The 20,525-nt window shown below is 41.2% G+C and overlaps 1 protein-coding gene across 4 annotated transcripts in view; it reads left to right on the plus strand.

Annotated features, from left to right (window-relative positions):
* The window catches only part of zfyve28 (zinc finger, FYVE domain containing 28), a 168,721-nt gene that overhangs the window by 41,317 nt on the left and 106,879 nt on the right, over positions 1-20,525 (plus strand). The gene's annotated exons all lie outside the window — the stretch shown is intronic.

Here is a 20,525-nt window from a genome sequence, read left to right on the forward strand (position 1 = left end):
TATGTACAGGATGCTTAGTTTGACCTTGGTGGGAAAACCTGCAATCTGTGATTTGGAGACTGAATTAGTAATCGTTACGTGGAAGCATATTGATTAGAAAGAGCCAGCAAAGTGGTTAAGGTCAAATGATAGTAATTTTTTGGTGAGGGAAATGCTGTTGAACAAATGGAAGAAGATGAATAATCATGTCTGCACAATTTAGAATTATGTTTGCTTCTGCTTCTTTTCATAAGTCAGAATATGGTAGAAAGCTAAGTGACTGGAAATGTACATTGGAGTTCCCCAGGAGTTGCACTGCAGTTGCTGCTTTTCATAATATAATGTTCATGACTCAAATATGCACAAAGCCCGCATATACAGATGATAGAAACCTGGATGTGTAATGAACTGTTAATGTCTTACTCAATGTCAAGAAGACCAAGAAGCTGTTTTATGACTTCAGGAGAAGGAATCCAGAGATCCGTGAGCCAAAGGTGAAGAGGGTCAGCAACTTTAAATTCCCTGGTGTTATTATTTCAGAGGACCTGTCCTAGGCCCAGCTCCTAAGTGTAATTATGAAGAAAGAATGGCAGTGCCTGTACTTCCTTACAAATTTGTGAAGATTTGGTGTGACATTGAACATTTGTAAAATGTTGACAAACTCTTTTGTGTGGTGGAGAGTATATTGACTGGCTGCATCACAGCCTGGTAAGTGAACACTAATGCCCTTGAAAGGAAAATCCTACAAAATGTAGTGGATAAGACCCAGTCCATGAGGGGTAAAGCCCTCCTCACCAGTGAGCACACCAACGTGGAGCATTGTTGCTGGAAAGCAGCATTCATCATTCGGTTCTCAGGTAACACTCTTTTCTCGCTGCTGCCATCAGGAAGAAATTACAGGAATTTCAGGGCTCACCCCACCAGATCAGGAACAATTAATACCCCAAAGCCATCATGCTGTTGAACCACAGGAGAGATACCTTTACTCAACTTCACTTGCTCCATCATTGAACTGTTCCCACAACCTATTGTCTCACTTTCAAAGACACTTCATCTCATGTTCTCATTATTTATTGCTTATTTATTCTTTCTTTCTTTCTTTTTGTATTGTTTATCTGTTGTAGACTGCTGAATGCCCAAGTTTGTGCAGAAACTGTTACGTAGTCTGGTCGTAAGAGCCCGAATGCTTCAGTGCCTTTTCCCAGATGACAGGAGGGAGAAGGGTTTGTATGAGGGGTGCATGGGGTCCTTCATAATGCTGTTTGCTTTGTGGATGCAGCAAATAGTGTAAATGTCCATAATGGCGGGAAGAGGGACCCCGATGATCTTCTCAGCTGACCTCACTATCTGCTGCAGGGTCTTGCAATCTGAGGTGGTGCAATTTCCGAACCAGGCAGTGATGCAGCTGCTCAGAATGCTCTCAATACAACCCCTGTAGAATGTGATGAGGATGGGGGGTGGGAGATGGACTTTCCTCAGCCTTCACAGAAAGTAGAGACACTGCTGGGCTTTCTTTGCTATGGAGCTGGTGTTGAGGGACCAGGTGAGATTCTCTGCCAGGTGAACACCAAGAAATTTGGTGCTTTTAATGATCTCTACCGAGGAGCCGTTGATGTTCAGCGGAAAGTGGTCACTCCGTGCCTTTCTGAAGTCAACAACCATCTCTTTTGTTCAGTTCAGATTCAGAGACAGGTTGTTGGCTCTGCACCAGCCCGTTAGCCGCTGCACCTCCTCTCTGTATGCTGACTCGTTCTTGCTGATGAGACCCACCACGGTTGTGTCATCGGTGAACTTGATGATGTGGTTGGAGCTGTGTGTTGCAGCACAGTCGTGGGTCAGCAGAGTGAACAGCAGTGGACTGAGCACACAGCCCTGGGGGCCCCTGTGCTCAATGTGATGGTGTTGGAGATGCTGCCTCCGATCTGGACTGACTGAGGTCTCCCAGTCAGGAAGTCTAAGATCCGGTTGCAGAGGGAGGTGTTCAGGCCCAGTAGGCTCAGTTTTCCAATCAGTTTCTGAGAAATGATTGTATTGAATGCTGAATTGAAGTCTAGGAACAGCATTCGAACGCATGTGTCTTTTTGTCCAGGTGGGTTAGGGCCAGGTGGAAGGCGATGGCAATGGCATCAGAAGATATTTCTTCAGAAGAATGAAGAAATTGGGACTTCCATACTGTTAAAGGTCTAGACGGGTTAGAATTTGTAAAATGTGTTCGGGAAAGTTTTCTAAATCAACATATAGAGATACTGACTAGAGAGGATGCAATATTAGATCTATTAGGAAATGAGTTAGGGCAGGTGACGGAAGTGTGTGTAGGGGAACACTTTGGTTACAACACCATTATTTTCAACTTGATCATGGATAAAGATAGATCTGGTCCTCGGGTTGAGGTTCTAAACTGGAAAAAGGCCAAATTTGAAGAAATGAAAAAGGATCTAAAAAGTGTGGGTGGGACAGGTTGTTCTCTGGCAAGGATGTCGTTGGTAAGTGGGAGGCCTTCAAAGGAGAAATTTTGAGAGTGCAGAGTTTCTATATGGTCCTGTCAGGATTAAAGGCAAAGTGAATAAGAATTAGGAGCCTTGGAACTCCGATAAAGAAGAGAGAGAGCGAAAGATGTATGACATGTATAGGAGATGGAGGAAATAAGATGCTTGAGGAGTATAAAAAGTGCAAAAAAAAAACTTAAGAAAGAAATCAGGAGGGCTAAAAGAAGACATGAAGTAGCTTTGGCAGTCAGGGTAAAGGATAATCCTACGAACTTCTACAAGTATGTTAAGAGCAAAAGGATAGTAAGAGATAAAATTGGTCCTCTTGAAGATCGGAGTGGTCAGCTATGTATGGAAGCAAAAGAAATGGGGGAGATCTTAAGTGGGTTTGTTGCATCTGTATTTACTAAGGAAACTGGCATGGAGTCAATGGGAATAAGGCAAACAAATAGTGAGGTCATGGAACCTATACAGATTGAAGAGGAGGAGGTGCTTACTATCTTGAGGCAAATCAGAGTCGATAAATCCCCAGGACCTGACAGGGTATTCCCTTGGACCTTGTAGGAGACTAGTGTTGAAATTGCAGGGGCCCTGGCAGATACATTTAAAATGTCGGTATCTACGGGTGAGGTGCTGGAGCATTGGAGGATAGCTCATGTTGTTCCGTTGTTTAAAAAAGGCTCTAAAAGTAATCCGGGAAATTATAGGCCAGTAAGTTTAACATCGGTAGCAGGTAAATTATTAGAAGGAGTACTAAGAGGTCGGATCTACAAGTATTTAGATAGACGGACTTATTTGGGAGAGTCAACATGGCTTTGTGCATGGTAGGTCATGTTTAACAAATCTATTAGTTTTTTTGAGGAGATTACAAGGAAAGTGGATGAAGGGAAGGGCAGTGGAAGTTGTCTACATGGACTTCAGTAAGGCCTTTGACAAGGTCCCGTATGGGAGGTTAGTTAGGAAGATTCAGTTGCTAGGTATACATGGAGAGGTAGTAAATTGGATTAGACATTGGCTCAATGGGAGAAGTCAGAGAGTGGTAGTAGAGGATTGCTCCTCTGAGTGGAGGCCTGTGACTAGTGGTGTGCCACAGGCGTCAGTGCTGGGTCCATTGTTATTTGTCATCTGTATCAATGATCTGGATGATAATGTAAATTGGATCAGCAAATTTGCTGATGTTACAAAGATTGGAGGTGTAGTGGACAATGGGGAAGATTTTCAAAACTTGCAGAGGGATTTGGACCAGCTGGAAAAATAGGCTGAAAAATGGCAGATGGAGTTTAATACAGACAGTGTGAGGTATTGCACTTTGGAAGGAAAAACCAAGGTAGAACATACAAGGTAAATGGTAGGGCACTGAGGAGTGCAGTAGAACAGAGGGATCTGGGAATACAGGTATAAAATTCCCTAAAAGTGGCGTCACAGGTTGATAGGGTAGTAAAGAGAGCTTTTGGTACATTGGCCTTTATAAATCAAGTATTGAGTATAAGACTTGGAATGTTATGGTGAGGTTGTATAAGGCATTTGTGAGGCCGAATTTGGAGTATTGTGTGCAGTTTTGGTCACCGAATTACAGGAAGGATATTAATAAGGTTGAAAGAGTCCAGAGAAAGTTTACAAGGATGTTGCCGGGACTTGAGAAACTGGGTTACAGAGAAAGGTTGAATAGGTTAGGACTTTATTCCCTAGAGCGTCGTAGAATGAGGGGAGACTTGACAGAGGTATGTAAAATCATGATGGGTATAGATAGAGTAAATGCAAGCAGGCTTTTTCCACTGAGGCTAGAGGAGAAAAAAACCAGAGGATATGGGTTAAGGGTGAAGGAGGAAAAATTTAAAGGGAACATTAGGAGGGGCTTCTTCACACAGGGAGTGGTGGGAGTGTGAAATGAGCTGCCAGATGAAGTAGCAAATGCGGGCTCACTTCTAACATTTAAGAGAAACTTGGACAGGATGAGAGGTGTATGGAGGGATAGGAGCCAGGTGCAGGTCAGTGGGACTAGGCAGAAAAATGGTTTGGCACAGCTAAGAAGGGCCAAAAGTGTTTGTGCTGTAATGTTCTATGGTCCTAACGAGGAGAGACTGAACGAGAGGACATCATATGAAGTGTACAAGAACAGGCAAAATACATTGGAGAAGTACAGTTATTTCCTTTCTGCTTTCATATTGTGGCCATAGCAAAGGGAGTATTAGAAACATAGTCTGTAAATAGTACAGAACAAGAACATCCCCTTTACCTCAATATCTGTGCTGATGCCAAATCTACCAAATCCCCACTGCCCACAATGGACTTCCAATCCCTACTTTTCTAACTGCCTCTTAAATTTTTAAGGCTTCAAGAAAGGCTGTTTTGAGATGATGCTGAAGCATATTAGGATGAAAGTACTTAATTGTAGCTAATATCAGACTGATGAGTCTAATGTTAGTTTTTAGTACAAAGAGCTTAAATGAAGTCAACTCTTCAAAATGTTCATTAATCCTGTGTATGCCTTATAATGCCAAAATATTTATTTTTGTTTCCTTTTTGTACAACAGAGTCCTAGGGGTACTAGTACATGGTTTCCTGGAAGTGTGACACATGGAGACAAAGTGGTAAATAAAGTATTTAAGATAGAACTGAGTACAAGACTTGGGATGTTTTGTTACCTCTGTGCAAAATGTTGGTGAGACTGCAGCTGGAATATTGTGTATAGTTTGAGTTATCATACTGTGGGAAGGATCTGATTAAACTGGAGCGGGCACAGAAAGGATTCACAAATGTGTTGCCAGGATTGGAGCTCAAGTTAGAAGACTGGATAGGGTAGGACTGTTTTTTTTTCTGGAGCAGGAGAGGCTAAAATATGACCTTGCAGAATTTTACAGTCATGAGCTTAAAGATAAGGTAGAGAGATGCTGCCTTTTCTCAGGAAAGTAGAGTTGATTATTGGAGAGCATCTATTCAAGATGAGAGGGAAGATTTAAAGGGTAACACACACACAAAATACTGGAGGAACTCAGCAGGTCAGACAGCATCTATCGAAATAGTTGATGTTTTAGGCTAAGACCCTTCTTCAGGATTGTGAAAGAAGGGGGGAGATTTAAAGGGGTCCTGAAAGACAAAGTTTTCCATACAGGGCAGTATGTGTATGTAGGAAATGGTTGAGGCAGGAACAACTGAAATGTTAAAAAGATATTTGGGGAGGTTTATGGATAAAGGTTTAGAGAGATGTGGCAAATTGGCAAGCTCAGAAAGTCACCTTGGTTGGAATAAATGGTTTGTTTCTGTGCTGTGTAACTCCAGACTCACATCTGCACATTCTGTGAGCATGTTTACATCCTGCTGCAATCTGTCATTGTGACTATCCTCCTCACAGTTCACAATATTGACAATTCATCTGCAAATTTAGAAATTGCAGATTGCAGTCTGTAGCCCAAATGCAAGAATAAAAAGTGGTTCATGCAATAATCCACAGGGAATGCACTATTCACTTTCCTTCAGCATGAAAAATGACAGTTCATCATGACTCATCAGTTACATAGCCAACCTAACATCCATGACATTAATGTTACTTCATATCATAGCTTTATTGGCAAAACTGAATGATGTTATGTAGCACCTTATCACAAGCTTTGTGCAAGTCCACATAGATCACATCACCGGCGTTACCCTCACTAACTCTGTTACATTTCAAAAACTCTATCAATTTGATTAAGCATGATATGCTTTTAATGCCTACTGTGCCTAAATTAGTCCACTCCCCTACAGATGACTCTTCATCCTGTCCTGGATGAGTGTTTTTAAGAATTTCAACTCCCAACAGTAAACTGCTAACTTGCATGCTATCATTGGGCTTTTTTGTTATTCACTTTGTCAATTGATATTCACTACTGTCAATACTCTTGCACTGTTCCCTGTATCCAAAGAACATTGATTGTGACCACCTCTACCCACCATCACCTCCCCATGGATTTCTGTTGTATTTCCCTCTGTATCTTGGAATGCATTCCGATCAGACTTTGTAACTCGCCTAGTTGAAATTAAGCCAACTTTTCTGGAGTCCCTATGCTATCACTCTTGAAATAGTCAGCATCTCCAACTATTTCTTCCTTTGCTATTACTTTAGAAGGCGCTCTTAATGAAGATATATGGAAAATGTGCCTTAAGTGTACAGGTAGTACCTGAGTTACGAACGTCTGACTTACGAACAACTTGTTCTTACGAACTGAGGAAGGGGAGCGCTGTCCGCCATTTTAAGTCGGATTTCAATGCTGTCCGCCATTTTAAGTAGTTGCTGTTGACACTGTGTTGAGTGTGTAACCTTGTATTTGGCTTAAATTTTTCTTAGCAAGATTCAGCCCCCCCCCCCCCCCCCCCGTTTTCCGGTCGGCTGGTGGCGCAGTGATATCAGCGCCGGGCTTGAGAATGGAGGTCCCCGAGTTCAATCCAGTGACAGCTCGACCCGAGCGTGCCGGGTTGATGTCAAGCTCACAACTTGACCTTGTAAAAAAAAAACACTGACACCTCCAGTTTAAATTCCCACATGGAATATTGAGGAGGATCAAATACCCAAATCCAGCACAGCCCCCATTTGTCCCATTTAACCTGTCTCAGTGTGGTGGACTTTAGGACCCAGGGAATTCAGTGCAGTGGTCCTTGGGACCCGGCGGAGCACAGGACCCGCCGCCTGCAGTGTTTCTGTTCCATTGACGGGAAGCGATCACAATTGAAAATAAAGTGGAAATAATAAAGCGTTTGGAAAGAGGTGAAACATCATTGGTCATTGGAAAAGCGTTAGGCTACAGTTGGTCAACGATCAGAACAATTTTAAAGGATAAAGTAAGAATAATGGAGCATGTGAAAAGCCCTGCCCCGATGAAAGCTACAATTATTACTAAGCAACGCAGTGATTTGATTATTGGAATACATACGTTTCTTAAGTGTTTTATATGCATAGAAAGGTAAAATATATACTATATACTAAGACAAACGTTTGACTAACTGACGCTAAATAATACAGGATGTACTTGTTCTGACTTGCGTACAAATCCAACTTAAAGACGGATTCAGGAACGGAACTCTTTCGTGACCCAGGGACTGCCTGTACTCTTGGTTTCTATGACTAGATTTCCTTTTTTGCACTCTGTGGGTTCCTTCTTTCATCACTCTTTGCCCTTCAGAGACGGTATCTAATTCATCTTTCAAAGGTAGAGCACTGTTATAGTTTATCTTTTCAAGCTCTTGGAGTACAAGCAGTCCCCGGGTTATGTATGAGTTCCATTCCTGAGTCTGTCTTTAAGTTGGATTTGTACGTAAGTCAGAACAAGTACATCCGGTATTATTTAGCTTCAGTTAGTCAAATGTTTGTCTTAGTATATAGTATATATTTTACCTTTCTATTCATATAAAACACTTAAGAAACGTATGTATTCTAATAATGAAACCACTATGCTGCTTAGTAATAATTGGAGCTTTCATTGGGGCAGGACCTTTCACGTGCTCCATTATTCTCACTTTATCTGTTATCCTTTAAAATTGTTCCAATCATTGACCGACTGTAGCCTAACGCTTTTCCAATGACCGATGATGTTTCACCTCTTTCCAAATGCTTTATTATTTCCACTTTATTTTCAGTCACGATCGGTTCCTGTCAATGGAACAAACACTGTGGGTGGCGGGTTCCGAGCTCTGCCAGTTCCTGTGCTCCGCTGGGTCCCAAGGACCACCGCATTGAATTCCCTGGGTCCTAAAGTCAACCACACTGAGACAGGTTAAATGGGACAAGTGGGGGCTGTGCTGGGTTTGGGTATTTGATACTCCACAATATTCGGCGTGGGAATTTAAACTGGAGGTGGCAGTGTTTTTTTTTATGAGGTCGAGTTGCAAGCTTGACATCAACCTGGCACGGTTGGTACAGGAGTCACTGGATTGACATCAACCTGGCACGGGAGCAGTCTGTCACTAAATCGAACTCGGGAACCTCCGTTCTCGGGCCCAGTTCTGATCTCACTGCATCACTAGCCGACTGGAACGGGGGCGGGGGGGGGGGGGGGGTGGCACAGGGTCAGGGTGAACCTTACTAAGAAAAATTTAAGCCAAATACAAAGTTAAACACTCAACACAGTGTCAACGGCAACGACTTAAAGTGGTGGATGGCGTTCTCCTTCCTCTGTTTGTAAGTATGAGTTGTCTGTAAGTTGGACGTTCTTAACTCGGGGACTGCCTGTATAAAAGTTAAACATAATGCTGTGATAGTTGGGTTTTTATTTCCTGTTGAAAGTGATGTGCATAAAAATATTATTTAGATCATCAATTATATTCTAAAATTGTATGCATTGTAGGCAGGGGGAGTGAAACTGATGTATTTATGATCAAGTATCATGCATATACAGTAGTAACATAAGCTAACAGAATACCTTCATTGCTGGAGTAATTAGGAAGATTGTTTCAGCTAGATTGCTTCCCAGGTACTGTGTACAGTATTGGTTGTAAGGAATTATTTTATGCATTGGAAGGAAGATCTACTTCATGCATACCTGGAACTAGTGTGTTAAACTTTTTTGAGGAGAAACTGAAAAAATCTAGCCTTGTATCAGGTTAAGTTAAGGAGAATGAGAAGGGAATTCATTTAAATATGTAAGATGCTGATGAGCTTTGATAGATGTAAAGGATGTTTTCTCTTGGGAGAGAACCTAGATCCTGGGGTCACCTCTTCAAAAGAAAAGGGTGAAGGGAATTTTTTTTTCCCAGTCCTGAGTGCTTTGAACTCCTTCATAAGGGCTGGAAATTGAGTTCTAAAGGCATATGCTTGATAAGTGAGAGGTTACTGTGGTTGGATGCAAATTTGAGGTTAGATTCAGATTTGGCATGAATTCATTAAATGGCTGAATAGGTTCAAAGAAGGAGTGATCCACTCCTGCTCCAAATTGAAATGCAATAATTGAAGTAAATGTCACATTCTCCTCCTTTGGCCACTTGTCTGATTTATAACTCCATTTGATTTTCCATCCCCCTTCTGCATCATTGGGTTTATGATTTTCACCTCAATGGTACTACTTCCATTTGGTTTTATTCCACAGCTCTGCAATATTCTCCACAAGTTACAAATTTGGCTCTACTTCTCATTTTCAAGCTGGGATATGACTCAATGATTAGATTCAATACTAGACCATGCTCAGTCTATCAGCTATTGTTAACTGATCACGACATTGGCCTTCTGTAAATTTTCTTCAGTGTTCAGGTTTTTAACTTGAACTTGTTCGCGTCTGAGGAGACCACACTGGCACTTCAATGTTGATTATGATACAATGGGTTTAAGTCTTTTACATTCAGCTTGAAAAAATACTTCAAAACGAAAATCTGTGTTGTTCGAAGCCAGGAGTGACTGGGATGCAGTTTTCCCCTTTAGGTCTTGTGTTCTTCCCTCCCCACTCCTTTGATTCCTTTCAATTCTACATGATGAATCACTATTGTCACTTTTGCTCTATCAATCTTTCTTTCTTCAACTTGATTATCCTTGATGTGGGTCCTTTGCATAATCAGTTACACATTTTTGCCACAGGTGCCCTTGGGATAGCAACAAGCCTTTTAATTTCGGTTTTCCTAATAACTTTGCTTTGAGAATCCTCTCTTGTTCATAGATTTCTTTCAGAATTAGTTAATATCCAGTTATTTGTACATTGTCTGACCTTCACAGACCATAAGTTGCCAGCTCATTCCTGTTTCATTCATTCTCAGTAGTTAGCATTGAGCTTTGACTGAACTGGCAGTCGCATTGTGCTGCTTTACATGTTAATATGGAGTTGTCAATACTTCATCATGAATATAAAATATTGTAACAATTGGCTAGTTACCATAAATAATAATTAAAATATTAAAATTTATGAGAAACATGTTATAGGGTCTCTTCTACAAAGGTATTTTGTTAAATTCCCATTGGAATGTTTGTAGTCAGATTTTTTTCTGCCCTTTACCCCCACTACCCTCCCCATTGCATGGGTGCGATCAGCCAGACCTTGATAGAGTTCAGATTCATTTATTCAGATCCATTTATTTATCACATATACATCTAAGCATATAGTGCAATGCATCGTTTGACTTTGAGAGCCCCTAAACTGAATTTCAAACCACATCCTTATCAACCCTATTTACGTGTTTTGGGCCTTGTAACCATGGTATTTTTGCACTGCAGCTCGTGTTGAAATTCTCTTTATGCTTAAGTTCTGGGCATGATTTCTCAGATAGAAGTGAATAGTTCCAAAATAGGGCTTCACTGCCCTTACTTATTTGGTTTGTTTCTTTTGAGGGCATACAGGAGTGAGATTTATTAGCTAGTTTAGAGGTGTTGTAGCACAACCTTGCACTCATTGTCAGCAGGACTAAAGAGCTAATTGTGGACTTCAGAAAGGTTAAGATAAGGGAGCACACACCAGTCCTCGAAGGATCAGAAGTGGAAAGAGCGAGCAATTTCAAATTGCTGTGTCCATATCGCTGAGGATCTAACCTGGAACGAATATATCAATGCAGCTACAAAGGTGGCATGACAGCAGCTATATTTCATTAGGAGTTTGAGAAGATTCGGTATATCTCCAAAAAACACTGATAAATTTCTAGAGGTACTGTATCACTCCTGGTTGTATCACTGTCTGTTATGGGTGGGGAGAGGCTACTGAACAGAATCAAAATAAGCTGCAGAGATTTGTAAACTCAGTTAGTTCCATTATAAGCACCAGCCTGCACAGTATCTTTGAGGATCTTTGAGGACATCTTTGAGGAGCAATCCCTCAAAGAGGTGGCATCTATTATTAAGGACCCTCATCACCCAGGACATGCCTTGATCTCATTATTCCCACTAGGAAGGAGATGCAGAAGCCTGAAGGCACACACTCAATGTCTCAGGAACATTGCCATCAAATATCTAAATAGGCATTGAACCCATGAACACTACCTTACTTTTTATTTCTATTTTGCACTACTTATTTAATTTAACTATTTAATATATATTCACTCTAATTCAGTTTTCTCTATTGGTATGTATTGCATTGTACTTCAAAGTCAACAAATTTCATGACAAATGCCAGTGATTTTAAACCTGATTCTGATTGACTTAAGATAACGCTCTGTCATTTTCATACTTCTGTCATCCAACCTTCAAAGCATAGACAGATATCCTCATTATTTTCTCTGCAGTGTCTTTAATGCTGTCTTGTCTAGTGAACTACTTTTCAGACTATTTCCCATTGCTCCATTACCAGTGCAGCTTCATCTATTGTAGCCCTGCAGGTTTATTTTCTTCTTTTGTTGTTGTTGTTATGTCTCTGTTTTTACTCCGTCTTTTCAAACACTACTTGATGTATTTTAGTGCTAACAATTATTTTAATAAAATAGTGAGAGGAGCACTTTAGTAGCAGGTCACTTTGCTGTTTGAGCACACCCTGTTATTCAGAATGATTCGTTATCTCCATTCCATTTTCTTGTTTTCTCCCATATATCTCAATGTATATTTTGTGCAGAAATCAGTGTCTTAAATAGTTTTTATGACTTGGCCTCAGCAAGCTTTTGTGATAGAGAATTCCGTCTCTGAATGAAGTAAGTTTTCTTCCTCTCACTCCTAACTGTCTTATTCATGAAGTGTCAGTGTCAGAATACATGGCGAAATCCAAACATTATAGAAGGAACCACTAATTTTGAAGATACAGGTAGATAGTGAAATCAGTTCTATGAATCGTCAGGCAAAGAAAGATAAATCTCAGAGAAGATGGTCAAAGTATGAAATTTTAAGAAACAAGCTAATAATTTGAAAGCAACAACCATATTATGCTGTATTCAGCATTGTGTCCTGAGTTCATGTTCTTGGTGGACGCATCAGTGTTAAAAGCCCTAATTTTCTGTATTTAATGTCAATAACTGTACAAGCAGATTAAGTTCTTTCTTTGGAGTGGGTTGGAGTGTAGCATTGGCTGTTATTTTATAGTGAGGTGCCATTTGTTCAAAGCATGTGGCAGAGCAGTCTGGCTTGATCAGCACATTCTAGAATGTCATAATTCTCAGCCAAGCTCATCCTAGTCTGAGTTTTCTGGCTGAGTTTTCATTAGCAACGTGTGTGCAGCTAGTCCGTGGTTATAATTCCAAAATTTTAACAGTTTGGAGCTTCTGCGGTGAGATTAATGTGGAAGTCAGACAAACTGAGGTGATAGGCTTATTGGACTCTGTTTCCAATTGAAACTGTCTGTATAGCAAAAATTACACTACATGAAGTAAGAGTTGAGGCACCCAAATGATCTCCAAAACTAAATTGTTTCATTTGAAAATTTCTTCAATGTCTTGTTCCACTGTCAATATGCTAGCCTTTTAAATAATCCTATTGCTTTTCGGTATGGTAAACGTTAATTTGAGTGATTTTTTTTGTTTATTGATCAAGATGAGGTGAGTCTGCAATTGATCTCACAACAATAACTGGAATTCTGTTTTATTTTGAGAGCTGTAGGTAAAATTTGCAATGATAGTGAAACATTCAAGTTTCCCATTTCTATGATTGTACAGATTTGAAAATATTGCCATCACTATTGACTGTCACCTAACACAAAGCCAGCAGTCAATTCTGCTTTCAATTCACATGGGCCTAGAAACCATCAGTAAGTCGATCTGAGAGTTATGGGCATTTTCATGACCAAGTTCAACTATGCTTCCACCTGTTTTCAGAGATTAATGTGGAAGTCTGACAAACTGAGGTGATAGGCTATTGAGTTCAAGTTTCCAATTAAAATTATCCTTTTAGCAACAATGGCACTACATGAAATAAGTTTGAGAAACTCGAATTCTCAAGTTTCTGAATTATCTTGGCTAATTGGCACAGAAATGACATTAGGCCTTGTTCATGAGCCTGTTTAAAAGAACAGATTGAAGTTAGCTGTGGTCTTGTCTGATCTTTGATTTAAAAGAAGTATTGCCTTATCATTGTTATATATACTGAGATACCATGAAAAGTTTTTGTTTGCTGTTCAGACTGATTATGACATACATAGAGTTATTACATAATAGACATGAAAAGAAATCAGTCCAGGATACATTGCAGGGAAAATGCAGTGCCAATAGACAAAATGCAAAAACATTGATGAGGTCAACTAATGACATTTGAAATGCACATTGAGACACAAGTTTTCCAGAGTCATGAAGGATATAAATCAGCTTGTATCATAGCTTTCTGTGAATATCAGTGGAAATAAATTAGTCTGAAAAAGTTTAATGAAGGTTTATTTTGCTTTTGCACCCATAGTAAAAGCTAGGATTCAGACTTGACTATTTTTAAACAATTATGCAGGTGGCCAAATGTCGTTGTTCCTCTACTCTCAAAGTTGTATTTCTTTGGTCTAATCTTTGCTCTCATTTGCCCTTTAGTCCCATAGGACATGAACTGATTAAGGATGCCAGCATGGCTTTGTGCGTGGTAGGTAGTCTTCAGGAGTTCTCCAATTCTCCAGTCTTCTGGAGTTTTTCAAGGAAGTTACCAGGAAAGTTGATTAAGACAAGACAGTGAATTTCAGCAAGGCCTTGGAGAAGGTCCCTCATGAAAGGTTGGTTCGGAAGGTTCATCAGCTCGGCGTTCCAGATGAGGTAGTAAATTGGATTGGACACTGGCTTTGTAGAACAAGCCAGAGAGGATTATAGATGGTTGCCTCTCTGACTGGAGGCCCATGACCTGTGATGTGCTGCAGGGATCAATGGTGGGCCCATTGTGGTTTGTCATCTGTATCAACAATTTGGATAATGTGATAAACTAGACCAGCAAATTTGCAGATGACACCAAGATTAGGGGTGTGGTGGACAGCAAAGAAGACGATCAAAGCTTCCAGCGGGAAATGGACCAGCTGGAAAAATAGCTGAGAAATGGCAGATGGAATTTAGTATAGGCAAGTGCGATGTGCTGCACTTTGGGAGGACCAACCAGGGTAGGTCTTGTATGGTGAGTGAGTGCTGAGTGGGTGCTGAGGAGTGGGTTACAGCAGAAGGATCTGGGAATATAGATCCATAATTCATTGAAAGTGTCACTGGTAGATCGGGCTGTAAAGAAAACTTTTGGCACATTGTCCTTCATAGATCAATGTACTGAGTACAGGAGTTGGGATGCAATGTTGAAATTGCATGAGGTGTTGGTGAGGCTTAATTTACAAGGCTTTTGTTGGAATTTAATGACCTGAGTTACAGGGAAAGATTGAGTAGGTTTGGACTTAATTCCTTGGAACATATAAGATTGAGAGGAGATTTGATAGAGATTAGGGTTGGTATAGATAGGTTAAATATAAGCAGGCAATGCGGTTGGGTGAGACTATGACTAGAGGTCCTGGGTTAAGGACAAAAGGTGAAAAGTTTAAGGGGAGCTTCTTCAGAGGGTGATGAGAATGTGGAATGAGCTGCCAGTGCAAGTGCTGGATATGGAGTCGCTTTCAACATTTAAGATCAATTTGAATTAAGTACTGTTACGAGTCTGGCAACAATGAATATAGAATTGAGTCAGGTTTTTATATACAAACATAAATATTTATTAAACTCTGCTCAACAAAAATGAAAAGTATTCAAACAACTAACTTAACCGGAAGTTAACTGCTATACGGCAACTCTGGAACAGTTCTTAAAGTGGTAAATTCGAACACAGTCTTAAAGTGGTAAATGTGACACAGTGTTAAAGTGGTAAATTCAAAAGTCCAAGTGATTTATACAGACAGTCAGGAGAGACTTTACTGCAACAATTTCTCCGAAGCAAATGATGAATCTGCTGATCCCAGTTGAGAGATGCCTTGTTCAAAGAATTCATGACAAAGGAAATAAAAATGGTTTAAAGGAACTGACCTTTTTATTCTGGAGTATAGACACTGCACCAAACCTTCCTGCTCTTGCAGAGGCTATCTCAGATGCAGGCCATTATTCTTGAAAGAAGATTCAATAAGGTCAATCCTGTATTAAACTGCCGAATTACACCAGATTTACTCGATCCTTTGGGTTCCCGTGCTTCAGTAAAGTCTTCAATACTTAGATTTTAAAATTAAATCAAAGGTACATCAAACAAAACTGGCAGAAATTGGCGAAACTGCTGGCACAACGATTCTGTACCCTACAATAGAAAGTAAAACTCCACTTTAAAACGATACTGCGTCATGAGACAAATATGCGGCATAACGGAGTAACTGATGAATTAAACAACGACTCAACTGCATGTCAACAGGGGTTTCCTGTTATATGCCTGTGATGTCATCACGTGACCTCACACTGGCAGGAAAATTACATCATAAAACCGTTACATCATGCTCTCAAAGATACTCAATTACATCATGGTCATAAGACAGTCACAAGATACCCATGGAGTATGTAACAGTACAAAGATGGGAGGAGTATGGAGGGTTATGTTCCAGGTAGAGGTCAATGGGACTGGGCAGATAAATGGTTCGGCACTGATTAGATGTTCCATAAGGCCTGTTTTTGTGCAGCAGTGTTCTGTGAGTCTGTTTGTTGTGCACATGTCAACTGCGTTACTTGTCAACTTTTTCCATTACTTGTCTTTTTGGGCTATTTTTGGTCTTAACCTCTCTGTTCCTTAAGGTTGTCGTAGCTGGGTGGGGAGGGAGGAATGTTGGTAGTGGGGATAAGCTCCCAGTTGCTATTGAATGCTCCTAAAGATGTGGTTCTCAGATTATTTTGGACAACAGCATCTTCTGGGCTTCACATGTGGCTCAGCTTCTAAGCCAAGCGGAACAGTTTCTACTGATGGGAGAAGGTTTGGTGGGTTACTGGCACCTTTACACCAGTCTCTTTGGGTAAAGAGGTTTGTCAGTCATGGTGGCAGCTCATCTTGGAGAAGAAAATTTCTGATCTCAAACCTCCGCTGCCTTGTGACTAAACCCACTCACGGGAAAGGCTTTGGGAGTAAACCCCAAGGGAAAAAATCTGGAGCTAGAGTTCTTAAGGCAGTCCTACATTGAGTTCAGTGCTGCATGGAAGTTCCTGCGATGCCACTGGTGCCAAACTGTAACAGTCTCTACCATTCCTTTTAAATTCATCAGTTCTGTGCAGGGGGGTAGCCTGCTGCATAGGCAACAGCTTGCTCACCATATCGTACCGCTTTGGCATGCGTATAGGTGGGATGCACCATCCATGGACGACCCCAAGCAGTGGAGGGCCTCAAACTTAATCTCATTCAATTCTGTTCCCAAGAATTCTTAAACTCTGGCTAGAAATTAGTATTGCAGTTGGAAAACAGAAATCTTAGCAAGCCAATGCTTTTGAGTTTAAACATTGAGAATATTTCTGGAGAATGTGTAGAGCAAAAATCTGGTGTGTATTTTTTTCCTTTAATATTGCTTCAGAGTATTCTTGGGAGGGGGTTAGTGTGATTTTTAATGATAAATGCTATTACTCTTTTTAAGTGCTTTAGTATTACACTGATTCAAGAGTCTGACACAAAATCCATTTGTACTTCAAGAATAAAAATAACATTGTCTGAAGCACAAGGTATAGATCTTACTTGTAGTCTTCAGAACATTTAAAAGAATGAGAATGGTTACTTATAACTATTTTGATGGTATAATAGATAATCACCCTACACCTGACAAATCTTATCAATCAAGGACTATCATTCCTCATAAATGGACAAGCCATTCCAAGCGTGTCTCTAATTTATCAGATGCATTGAATGGAAAATACCCTTTGCTGGTTTGCAGGTGTTTTTATAAAGCCCGAGCCATGTCTAAGCACTTGATGTAGCTAAGAATAAAGCTGATTTTCTTGAAGCTTTGGGGGGAAAAAAATTGGAATTGTATCAAGGTACCTCCTACCTTCCCCCCCCCCCCCCACCTCCACTTTCTGCAAGGATTGATCCCTCCACGATTCCCTTTTCCATCCGTTTCACAATAAATTCCCTCCCGGCATTTATTGCTACAACTTGCCAGAGTACTACACCTGCCCTTTCACCGCCTCCTTCAGCTCCATTCAGGACCCCAGCAGTCCTTCCAAGTGAGGCAACACTTCACCTGCGAATCTGGTGGGGTCATCCATTGTGTCCAGTGCTCTTGAAATGGCCTCCTCTGCATTGGTAAAGCCTGTCGTAAATTGGGGGACTGCTTAATTGAGCACTTCTGCTCCATCTGCCAAAAGTGGTACTTCCTGGTGGCCAAACATTTTAATTCTATTACTGTTCTGACATATTGGTCCACAGCCTCCTTGTGCCAAGATGAGGTCACTCTCTCAAGGTGGAGGAGCAACACCTTGTATCATGTCTGGGTCGCCTCTAACCTGATGACATGAATATTGATTTCTCCTTCCATTCAGAAAATTCTGGTTTATCTTTCCAACCCATTTGGTCTTGGCTCTCACCTTCCAGCTATGGCCTCCCCCCCCCCCCCCCCCCACAGCCTTTTCATTCTGGTGTCTTTCCAGCTTTTTCAGTCCTGAAGAAGAGTCTCAGGGTCTCAGTCCGAAGTGTTTTTTCATTTCCATGCATGCTGCCTGGTCTGCTGATTTCCTCCAGCATTCTGTGTGTATTGCATGATATGATAATCACTGAAGCCAGCAGAGTTGAGGTGTAGCTTACTGAGTTTCACCAACCCTCACCTCCCTCTGGTTCCCCTCCTTTCCTATCTCCCATTGTCCACTCTCCTCTCCTTCAGCCCTTTACCTCTTCCACCTATCACCTCTCAGCTTCTTTCTTCACCTCTCCCCCACCCAGCTGGCTTCTCCCTCAGCCGGCTCTACTCGTCACTCGTCAGTTTGGCTCCTTTCCCTCTCCTACCTTCTTATTCTGACCTCTTTCCCTTTCCTTCCCAGTCCTAATGAAGGGTCTTAGCCCAAAATATCAGCTGTTTGTTCCACTCCATAGACGTTGCCTGACCTGCTGAGTTCCATCAGCATTTTGTGTGTGTTACTCTAGACCATAGGTGTCAAACTCAAGGCCCGCGGGCCATATCCGGCCCGGCGTACAATTATATCCGGCCTGCGAGATCATTTTAGATAGATCTATTATTTTAATTATTAATGGCCCGGCGATATGAAGCCTATGTTGTAAGTTAATACCAATCATAAAAATAATGCTTGCTCAGCAGTCTTCTTCATAAGAAACGGAATTTGTGAAGTGAAACACTTTGTAGTTATAGCAGAGACTGAGACACGTGAGAACAGGCTGAAAAAACGGAGGCAACGAAAGCTGCGTTCGCACGCGCCCGACTGATCCAGCCCGCATGAAGCTGCATTTTGCCCAATTCGGCCCGTGACCTAAAATGAGTTTGACACCCCTGCTCTAGACAGACAGACAGACAGACATACTTTATTGATCCCAAGGGAAATTGGGTTTCGTTACAGTTGCACCAACCAAGAATAGTGTAGAGATATAGCAATATAAAACCATAAATAATTAAATAATAATAACGAGTTAATTAAGACAAGTGGAAATAAGTCCAGGACCAGCCTATTGGCTCAGGGTGTCTGACACTCTGAGGGAGGAGTTGTAAAGTTTGATGGCCACAGGCAGGAATGACTTCCTATGACACTCAGTGTTGCATCTCGGTGGAATGAGTCTCTGGCTGAATGTACTCCTGTGCCTAACCAGTACATTATGGAGTGGATGGGAGACATTGTCCAAGATGGCATGCAACTTGGACAGCATCCTCTCTTCCAACACCACCATCAGAGAGTCTAGTTTCACCCCCACAACATCACTGACCTTAAGAATGAGTTTGTTGATTCTGTTGGTGTGTGCTACCCTCAGCCTGCTGCCCCAGCACTCAACAGCAAACATGATAGCACTGGCCACCACAGACTCATAGGACATCCTCAGCATCATCCGGCAGATGTCAAAGGACCTCAGTCCCCTCGGCAAATAGAGATGGCTCTGATGCTTCTTGCAGACAGCCTCAGTGTTCTTTGACCAGTCCAGTTTATTGTCAATTCGTATCCCCAGGTATTTGTAATCCTCCACCATGTCCACAGTGACTTCTTGGATGGAAACGGGTCACTGGTGCTTTAGCGCCCCTCAGGTCCACCACCAGTTCCTTAGTCTTTTTCACATTAAGCTGCAGATGATTCTGCTCACACCATGTGACAAAGTTTCCCACTGCAGCCCTGTACTCAGCCTCATCTCCCTTGCTGATGCATCCAACTATGACGGAGTCATCAGAAAACTTATGAAGATAGCAAGACTCTGTGCGGTAGTTGTAGATTTCCAGCATCTGCAGAATCTCTGTGTTAGCTTTGTTTTAAGGCCCAGTTATACATGTTCAGAGTCAATTAAAGGATTACGAAAATAATTGGCTCAGATAAAGAAATTTGTTTTTGTGGTTTATAATTCTCATGCTTTCTTAAAGTTGATGCTAATTTATTGGTTTGCTATGTGTATACAATTAATTTATTTAATTAGATTTTTGAAGAATGAGCTTGTCATATCAGCCATGTAACATACACTAATTAGAAATGAACAACAGTTTAACTTTATTTATCTAGTTGCACAAGTAAGTATGCAGCATGGAGGAACATTGTGCATCTGTTTCGTGGTAACATAGCTGCACACCATCTTGACTTCCTGATGGCTCGTTCTAAATCCTGGATGCATGTCCATCCTCTGATACTTGATAGAAGTTGTTCATAATGGTTTGGAAGTTTGCCTTTAAGCACATCCTTCTTAAGCCCATCACCCATACTGGGGCATAGGCAGTCGACAGCAGCTGGCGAGAGTGCTCTGAACACATTTGTCACCAGGTGTAGCCCATTTCTCCCGGGGATGAAATTTCTGGAACTTCTTTTGGTGTTTCTGTACCATTGGATTTTTCAGAGAGAAGGTTGCTCATCCCCTGCCAGCACTGATCCTCCGAGAAACAAGTTTGGGACTGTCCTTGTCGGAGTTCTGTAAGCACACGTTATGTTTTGTAACTCCAAGAACTAATCAAAAGAAAACACCAGGATACTTGCCGACTTAGTTTCTTTTTCTGTTTTTCAGTGAGGTGCTCAAATATGACATAGTGGCATAATGATGTATGTCATTCACGTACTTGTATGTAACCCATAATTAAGTAAACAAAGAAAGCTCATTGAAACAATATATTTACA

The sequence above is a fragment of the Hypanus sabinus genome, chromosome 7 (assembly GCF_030144855.1).
Source record: "Hypanus sabinus isolate sHypSab1 chromosome 7, sHypSab1.hap1, whole genome shotgun sequence".
Classification (NCBI taxonomy): domain Eukaryota; kingdom Metazoa; phylum Chordata; class Chondrichthyes; order Myliobatiformes; family Dasyatidae; genus Hypanus; species Hypanus sabinus.